The following is a 10,000-nucleotide window of genomic DNA, read 5'->3' as shown; positions in this document are numbered from 1 at the left end:
GGGTCCGCTCACTATCCCAGTCCTCTCGGTTAGCTCAGTCGGTAGAGCCTGGTGGTATCAAAACCAGGGGCCGGGGTTCGATTCCCCGTGACGGCCGTGAGTGAAAAATGTTCCACTAAACACATGTTGGCGCATGCGTACTAAGACTCTGTCTGGTCCAAAAACTCTCCCTCCGCGTCGCTGCGCAGGTTAGTTACTTAGCGTAAGGCAGCTTAGTTACTTAGCGTAAGGCAGGTTAGTTACTGAGGTAATGTTTACCGAGGTTAGGTTCAGGGTAGGGGGTAGAGAAGATTAGCATGGCTCTTGCACGCTAAGTTCTTATTATTGCATTTTATGGAAACCATGAGCGTCAGGTTTGTCCATATGAAGACCTTTAAGTGTCTGGTGAAACAGGGGCACTTATGTGTTAGCTTCGGTGGGGTCCGCTCACTATCCCAGTCCTCTCGGTTAGCTCAGTCGGTAGAGCCTGGTGGTATCAAAACCAGGGGCCGGGGTTCGATTCCCCGTGACGGCCGTGAGTGAAAAATGTTCCACTAAACACATGTTGGCGCATGCGTACTAAGACTCTGTCTGGTCCAAAAACTCTCCCTCCGCGTCGCTGCGCAGGTTAGTTACTTAGCGTAAGGCAGGTTAGTTACTTAGCGTAAGGCAGGTTAGTTACTGAGGTAATGTTTACCGAGGTTAGGTTCAGGGTAGGGGGTAGAGTAAGGCTTAGTTTCAGTGTCGGAATACCGGCCCGTTGGCACACTGCTGAGGACCCGATGGTCGCGTTTTACAAGCGTCGGAGAGACCCGAGACCGACTCCATTGGATCCGGCACGCTCGAATTAGTGAAGAAAGGTCTTAACTGACAAGGGGTGATTTTTCCTGATTTTTTTCCCCCTGAGTTGAGAAACTGCAGATTTCCGAAAATCTTGACTTTTTCAACTGAAGCAGGTTATAGGGATGGGTACCCGTCATCATCTCGGAGATGATCGTCCCCTGTCGCACTCTACCCCCAAGTGCTGCATATCAAACGACCTCGCAATGCAACGGGGAGCACAACGGGGGCGGCTCCGAGTGGCCCCGCCCCTTCCTGTGCGAGCCACGCCCCCCGAACCCGGAAGTCGTCGGATGGCCGTGAAACTCTGCGTACCCCCCCCAAGTCGATGTCCGGGATCACGAATCCGGGCTCCGTTTTGGGCCCCGCCCCCCGGAAGTGGGCGTAAACGGTGGCACGGGGCGTCTTTTTGGCGATGGTCGCGTTTTAAAAGCGTCTGGGAGACCCCAGACCGATTTCTTTGGATCCGGCACGGTCGAATTAGGCAAGAAAAGTCTTAACTGACAAAGGAATTCCCAGTCCTCTCGGTTAGCTCAGTCGGTAGAGCCTGGTGGTATCAAAACCAGGGGCCGGGGTTCGATTCCCCGTGACGGCCGTGAGTGAAAAATGTTCCACTAAACACATGTTGGCGCATGCGTACTAAGACTCTGTCTGGTCCAAAAACTCTCCCTCCGCGTCGCTGCGCATATACCAAAACTGGAACCATACAGAGAAGTTGCATGGCTCGCACGCAACGTTCTTATTATTGCATTTTATGAACCGTAAGCCTGAGCACATGTACCACACATCATGCTCAGAGCCTAGTGTAAAAGTAGGTAGCAATCATTGAGGCTTATCTCGAAGAGGTGGCCTCTTCTGGTTCTATTGTCTTTGACAGAACCGGTGAATTCCACCCCTACCTGACGGACGGTGAACCGCCCGATTGGGAGGAGGGTGATGTTGTAGAGGAGGTCACCCTCACATTAGAAGCTGACGATTTGAACAAAATGCGTGAGCAACTCTTAAATTTGTGCTTTATATTGGACGGGCGGGACGGGGCTTGCAATATAATGTAACATAGCAAAAAAAAAAAAAAAAAAAAAACTTGTTTAAAAAAGGAAAAGCTAGAATGGTTAGGGTATCCTTCCCAAACACTATCGGGGTCCGCTCACTATCCCGACTATCCGCTGGAACGATACGGAGAAGATTAGCATGGCTCTTGCACGCTAAGTTCTTAATATTGCATTTTATGGAAACCATGAGCGTCAGGTTTGTCCATATGAAGACCTTTAAGTGTCTGGTGAAACAGGGGCACTTATGTGTTAGCTTCGGTGGGGTCCGCTCACTATCCCAGTCCTCTCGGTTAGCTCAGTCGGTAGAGCCTGGTGGTATCAAAACCAGGGGCCGGGGTTCGATTCCCCGTGACGGCCGTGAGTGAAAAATGTTCCACTAAACACATGTTGGCGCATGCGTACTAAGACTCTGTCTGGTCCAAAAACTCTCCCTCCGCGTCGCTGCGCAGGTTAGTTACTTAGCGTAAGGCAGGTTAGTTACTTAGCGTAAGGCAGGTTAGTTACTGAGGTAATGTTTACCGAGGTTAGGTTCAGGGTAGGGGGTAGAGTAAGGCTTAGTTTCAGTGTCGGAATACCGGCCCGTTGGCACACTGCTGAGGACCCGATGGTCGCGTTTTACAAGCGTCGGAGAGACCCGAGACCGACTCCATTGGATCCGGCACGCTCGAATTAGTGAAGAAAGGTCTTAACTGACAAGGGGTGATTTTTCCTGATTTTTTTCCCCCTGAGTTGAGAAACTGCAGATTTCCGAAAATCTTGACTTTTTCAACTGAAGCAGGGTTATAGGGATGGGTACCCGTCATCATCTCGGAGATGATCGTCCCCTGTCGCACTCTACCCCCAAGTGCTGCATATCAAACGACCTCGCAATGCAACGGGGAGCACAACGGGGGCGGCTCCGAGTGGCCCCGCCCCTTCCTGTGCGAGCCACGCCCCCCGAACCCGGAAGTCGTCGGATGGCCGTGAAACTCTGCGTACCCCCCCCAAGTCGATGTCCGGGATCACGAATCCGGGCTCCGTTTTGGGCCCCGCCCCCCGGAAGTGGGCGTAAACGGTGGCACGGGGCGTCTTTTTGGCGATGGTCGCGTTTTAAAAGCGTCTGGGAGACCCCAGACCGATTTCTTTGGATCCGGCACGGTCGAATTAGGCAAGAAAAGTCTTAACTGACAAAGGAATTCCCAGTCCTCTCGGTTAGCTCAGTCGGTAGAGCCTGGTGGTATCAAAACCAGGGGCCGGGGTTCGATTCCCCGTGACGGCCGTGAGTGAAAAATGTTCCACTAAACACATGTTGGCGCATGCGTACTAAGACTCTGTCTGGTCCAAAAACTCTCCCTCCGCGTCGCTGCGCATATACCAAAACTGGAACCATACAGAGAAGTTGCATGGCTCGCACGCAACGTTCTTATTATTGCATTTTATGAACCGTAAGCCTGAGCACATGTACCACACATCATGCTCAGAGCCTAGTGTAAAAGTAGGTAGCAATCATTGAGGCTTATCTCGAAGAGGTGGCCTCTTCTGGTTCTATTGTCTTTGACAGAACCGGTGAATTCCACCCCTACCTGACGGACGGTGAACCGCCCGATTGGGAGGAGGGTGATGTTGTAGAGGAGGTCACCCTCACATTAGAAGCTGACGATTTGAACAAAATGCGTGAGCAACTCTTAAATTTGTGCTTTATATTGGACGGGCGGGACGGGGCTTGCAATATAATGTAACATAGCAAAAAAAAAAAAAAAAAAAAAAACTTGTTTAAAAAAGGAAAAGCTAGAATGGTTAGGGTATCCTTCCCAAACACTATCGGGGTCCGCTCACTATCCCGACTATCCGCTGGAACGATACGGAGAAGATTAGCATGGCTCTTGCACGCTAAGTTCTTAATATTGCATTTTATGGAAACCATGAGCGTCAGGTTTGTCCATATGAAGACCTTTAAGTGTCTGGTGAAACAGGGGCACTTATGTGTTAGCTTCGGTGGGGTCCGCTCACTATCCCAGTCCTCTCGGTTAGCTCAGTCGGTAGAGCCTGGTGGTATCAAAACCAGGGGCCGGGGTTCGATTCCCCGTGACGGCCGTGAGTGAAAAATGTTCCACTAAACACATGTTGGCGCATGCGTACTAAGACTCTGTCTGGTCCAAAAACTCTCCCTCCGCGTCGCTGCGCAGGTTAGTTACTTAGCGTAAGGCAGGTTAGTTACTTAGCGTAAGGCAGGTTAGTTACTGAGGTAATGTTTACCGAGGTTAGGTTCAGGGTAGGGGGTAGAGTAAGGCTTAGTTTCAGTGTCGGAATACCGGCCCGTTGGCACACTGCTGAGGACCCGATGGTTGCGTTTTACAAGCGTCGGAGAGACCCGAGACCGACTCCATTGGATCCGGCACGCTCGAATTAGTGAAGAAAGGTCTTAACTGACAAGGGGTGATTTTTCCTGATTTTTTTCCCCCTGAGTTGAGAAACTGCAGATTTCCGAAAATCTTGACTTTTTCAACTGAAGCAGGTTATAGGGATGGGTACCCGTCATCATCTCGGAGATGATCGTCCCCTGTCGCACTCTACCCCCAAGTGCTGCATATCAAACGACCTCGCAATGCAACGGGGAGCACAACGGGGGCGGCTCCGAGTGGCCCCGCCCCTTCCTGTGCGAGCCACGCCCCCCGAACCCGGAAGTCGTCGGATGGCCGTGAAACTCTGCGTACCCCCCCCAAGTCGATGTCCGGGATCACGAATCCGGGCTCCGTTTTGGGCCCCGCCCCCCGGAAGTGGGCGTAAACGGTGGCACGGGGCGTCTTTTTGGCGATGGTCGCGTTTTAAAAGCGTCTGGGAGACCCCAGACCGATTTCTTTGGATCCGGCACGGTCGAATTAGGCAAGAAAAGTCTTAACTGACAAAGGAATTCCCAGTCCTCTCGGTTAGCTCAGTCGGTAGAGCCTGGTGGTATCAAAACCAGGGGCCGGGGTTCGATTCCCCGTGACGGCCGTGAGTGAAAAATGTTCCACTAAACACATGTTGGCGCATGCGTACTAAGACTCTGTCTGGTCCAAAAACTCTCCCTCCGCGTCGCTGCGCATATACCAAAACTGGAACCATACAGAGAAGTTGCATGGCTCGCACGCAACGTTCTTATTATTGCATTTTATGAACCGTAAGCCTGAGCACATGTACCACACATCATGCTCAGAGCCTAGTGTAAAAGTAGGTAGCAATCATTGAGGCTTATCTCGAAGAGGTGGCCTCTTCTGGTTCTATTGTCTTTGACAGAACCGGTGAATTCCACCCCTACCTGACGGACGGTGAACCGCCCGATTGGGAGGAGGGTGATGTTGTAGAGGAGGTCACCCTCACATTAGAAGCTGACGATTTGAACAAAATGCGTGAGCAACTCTTAAATTTGTGCTTTATATTGGACGGGCGGGACGGGGCTTGCAATATAATGTAACATAGCAAAAAAAAAAAAAAAAAAAAAAACTTGTTTAAAAAAGGAAAAGCTAGAATGGTTAGGGTATCCTTCCCAAACACTATCGGGGTCCGCTCACTATCCCGACTATCCGCTGGAACGATACGGAGAAGATTAGCATGGCTCTTGCACGCTAAGTTCTTAATATTGCATTTTATGGAAACCATGAGCGTCAGGTTTGTCCATATGAAGACCTTTAAGTGTCTGGTGAAACAGGGGCACTTATGTGTTAGCTTCGGTGGGGTCCGCTCACTATCCCAGTCCTCTCGGTTAGCTCAGTCGGTAGAGCCTGGTGGTATCAAAACCAGGGGCCGGGGTTCGATTCCCCGTGACGGCCGTGAGTGAAAAATGTTCCACTAAACACATGTTGGCGCATGCGTACTAAGACTCTGTCTGGTCCAAAAACTCTCCCTCCGCGTCGCTGCGCAGGTTAGTTACTTAGCGTAAGGCAGGTTAGTTACTTAGCGTAAGGCAGGTTAGTTACTGAGGTAATGTTTACCGAGGTTAGGTTCAGGGTAGGGGGTAGAGAAGATTAGCATGGCTCTTGCACGCTAAGTTCTTATTATTGCATTTTATGGAAACCATGAGCGTCAGGTTTGTCCATATGAAGACCTTTAAGTGTCTGGTGAAACAGGGGCACTTATGTGTTAGCTTCGGTGGGGTCCGCTCACTATCCCAGTCCTCTCGGTTAGCTCAGTCGGTAGAGCCTGGTGGTATCAAAACCAGGGGCCGGGGTTCGATTCCCCGTGACGGCCGTGAGTGAAAAATGTTCCACTAAACACATGTTGGCGCATGCGTACTAAGACTCTGTCTGGTCCAAAAACTCTCCCTCCGCGTCGCTGCGCAGGTTAGTTACTTAGCGTAAGGCAGGTTAGTTACTTAGCGTAAGGCAGGTTAGTTACTGAGGTAATGTTTACCGAGGTTAGGTTCAGGGTAGGGGGTAGAGTAAGGCTTAGTTTCAGTGTCGGAATACCGGCCCGTTGGCACACTGCTGAGGACCCGATGGTCGCGTTTTACAAGCGTCGGAGAGACCCGAGACCGACTCCATTGGATCCGGCACGCTCGAATTAGTGAAGAAAGGTCTTAACTGACAAGGGGTGATTTTTCCTGATTTTTTTCCCCCTGAGTTGAGAAACTGCAGATTTCCGAAAATCTTGACTTTTTCAACTGAAGCAGGTTATAGGGATGGGTACCCGTCATCATCTCGGAGATGATCGTCCCCTGTCGCACTCTACCCCCAAGTGCTGCATATCAAACGACCTCGCAATGCAACGGGGAGCACAACGGGGGCGGCTCCGAGTGGCCCCGCCCCTTCCTGTGCGAGCCACGCCCCCCGAACCCGGAAGTCGTCGGATGGCCGTGAAACTCTGCGTACCCCCCCCAAGTCGATGTCCGGGATCACGAATCCGGGCTCCGTTTTGGGCCCCGCCCCCCGGAAGTGGGCGTAAACGGTGGCACGGGGCGTCTTTTTGGCGATGGTCGCGTTTTAAAAGCGTCTGGGAGACCCCAGACCGATTTCTTTGGATCCGGCACGGTCGAATTAGGCAAGAAAAGTCTTAACTGACAAAGGAATTCCCAGTCCTCTCGGTTAGCTCAGTCGGTAGAGCCTGGTGGTATCAAAACCAGGGGCCGGGGTTCGATTCCCCGTGACGGCCGTGAGTGAAAAATGTTCCACTAAACACATGTTGGCGCATGCGTACTAAGACTCTGTCTGGTCCAAAAACTCTCCCTCCGCGTCGCTGCGCATATACCAAAACTGGAACCATACAGAGAAGTTGCATGGCTCGCACGCAACGTTCTTATTATTGCATTTTATGAACCGTAAGCCTGAGCACATGTACCACACATCATGCTCAGAGCCTAGTGTAAAAGTAGGTAGCAATCATTGAGGCTTATCTCGAAGAGGTGGCCTCTTCTGGTTCTATTGTCTTTGACAGAACCGGTGAATTCCACCCCTACCTGACGGACGGTGAACCGCCCGATTGGGAGGAGGGTGATGTTGTAGAGGAGGTCACCCTCACATTAGAAGCTGACGATTTGAACAAAATGCGTGAGCAACTCTTAAATTTGTGCTTTATATTGGACGGGCGGGACGGGGCTTGCAATATAATGTAACATAGCAAAAAAAAAAAAAAAAAAAAAAACTTGTTTAAAAAAGGAAAAGCTAGAATGGTTAGGGTATCCTTCCCAAACACTATCGGGGTCCGCTCACTATCCCGACTATCCGCTGGAACGATACGGAGAAGATTAGCATGGCTCTTGCACGCTAAGTTCTTAATATTGCATTTTATGGAAACCATGAGCGTCAGGTTTGTCCATATGAAGACCTTTAAGTGTCTGGTGAAACAGGGGCACTTATGTGTTAGCTTCGGTGGGGTCCGCTCACTATCCCAGTCCTCTCGGTTAGCTCAGTCGGTAGAGCCTGGTGGTATCAAAACCAGGGGCCGGGGTTCGATTCCCCGTGACGGCCGTGAGTGAAAAATGTTCCACTAAACACATGTTGGCGCATGCGTACTAAGACTCTGTCTGGTCCAAAAACTCTCCCTCCGCGTCGCTGCGCAGGTTAGTTACTTAGCGTAAGGCAGGTTAGTTACTTAGCGTAAGGCAGGTTAGTTACTGAGGTAATGTTTACCGAGGTTAGGTTCAGGGTAGGGGGTAGAGAAGATTAGCATGGCTCTTGCACGCTAAGTTCTTATTATTGCATTTTATGGAAACCATGAGCGTCAGGTTTGTCCATATGAAGACCTTTAAGTGTCTGGTGAAACAGGGGCACTTATGTGTTAGCTTCGGTGGGGTCCGCTCACTATCCCAGTCCTCTCGGTTAGCTCAGTCGGTAGAGCCTGGTGGTATCAAAACCAGGGGCCGGGGTTCGATTCCCCGTGACGGCCGTGAGTGAAAAATGTTCCACTAAACACATGTTGGCGCATGCGTACTAAGACTCTGTCTGGTCCAAAAACTCTCCCTCCGCGTCGCTGCGCAGGTTAGTTACTTAGCGTAAGGCAGGTTAGTTACTTAGCGTAAGGCAGGTTAGTTACTGAGGTAATGTTTACCGAGGTTAGGTTCAGGGTAGGGGGTAGAGTAAGGCTTAGTTTCAGTGTCGGAATACCGGCCCGTTGGCACACTGCTGAGGACCCGATGGTCGCGTTTTACAAGCGTCGGAGAGACCCGAGACCGACTCCATTGGATCCGGCACGCTCGAATTAGTGAAGAAAGGTCTTAACTGACAAGGGGTGATTTTTCCTGATTTTTTTCCCCCTGAGTTGAGAAACTGCAGATTTCCGAAAATCTTGACTTTTTCAACTGAAGCAGGTTATAGGGATGGGTACCCGTCATCATCTCGGAGATGATCGTCCCCTGTCGCACTCTACCCCCAAGTGCTGCATATCAAACGACCTCGCAATGCAACGGGGAGCACAACGGGGGCGGCTCCGAGTGGCCCCGCCCCTTCCTGTGCGAGCCACGCCCCCCGAACCCGGAAGTCGTCGGATGGCCGTGAAACTCTGCGTACCCCCCCCAAGTCGATGTCCGGGATCACGAATCCGGGCTCCGTTTTGGGCCCCGCCCCCCGGAAGTGGGCGTAAACGGTGGCACGGGGCGTCTTTTTGGCGATGGTCGCGTTTTAAAAGCGTCTGGGAGACCCCAGACCGATTTCTTTGGATCCGGCACGGTCGAATTAGGCAAGAAAAGTCTTAACTGACAAAGGAATTCCCAGTCCTCTCGGTTAGCTCAGTCGGTAGAGCCTGGTGGTATCAAAACCAGGGGCCGGGGTTCGATTCCCCGTGACGGCCGTGAGTGAAAAATGTTCCACTAAACACATGTTGGCGCATGCGTACTAAGGCCCTGTCCAGACGACAACGTATTTTTAATCCCCGGGGAGGTAGAGCCACGAACGCACATGGGTGTCCACATGCAAACGCATGCAAACGGAGGACTAGCCGAATAGTTTCCAAAACTCCGGCTGCAGTGCATTTTTGTTACCCGGGCGTATTTCTTTTGCCTTGTGGACACTGTAAACGGAGAAGTTCTTTGCTTGCATGCTTATGTCACCTTGTGCTCCTCGCCTCCTCCTCCTTGCTATGAGAGAATCCCATAATAGTCTCTGTAGAATATCCATATTTATGAGCGCATTCACGACATGTTAACATTAGAGAGCTCCGCTGTCTTATTTAGGGATGGAGCCCTAATGAATGATATTTGTTACTCTTGTCAAATGTCATCTTCATAGATGGTGGTCACTGGTCAGCCACGAATTTACAGTTGCAAAATATAGGCTACCAGTTATGTTCTGAATTTGTTGTCTCACAGCTTTCCACCGGCTCAATAAGCCGGATCGATAAGGTGCTCATTATCAATAACGAGATGCAGCCCTCGTCTTGTTAACGGAGCATATCTGACGCGACGCGCCTGCCTCTTCTCTTTGTCAAAGTTTGGATATCAAATGCCAATATCAAATGATTTCAAGCATAATGGAAGACATATGCACGCATGCAGGCATTATTCCAGCCCATTCTCATAGTTGTCTGACGCTTTGAAGGTGAGAATATGTTGATTATTCACGGCATGTGCCTCCTTTTTTAAATTATTTCCACGATCAGAACAAGCACAAAAAGAAAGTCCGTCTAAGTTGCCTGCCTCTCTCTCTCTCTCTCTCTCTCTCTCTCTCTCTCTCTCTCTCTCT

Source organism: Nannobrachium achirus (assembly GCF_963921795.1).
Source record: "Nannobrachium achirus genome assembly, chromosome: 10".
Lineage (NCBI taxonomy): Eukaryota > Metazoa > Chordata > Actinopteri > Myctophiformes > Myctophidae > Nannobrachium > Nannobrachium achirus.
The sequence above is the reverse complement of the archived record's forward strand: the minus strand, read 5'-3'. Positions refer to the sequence as shown.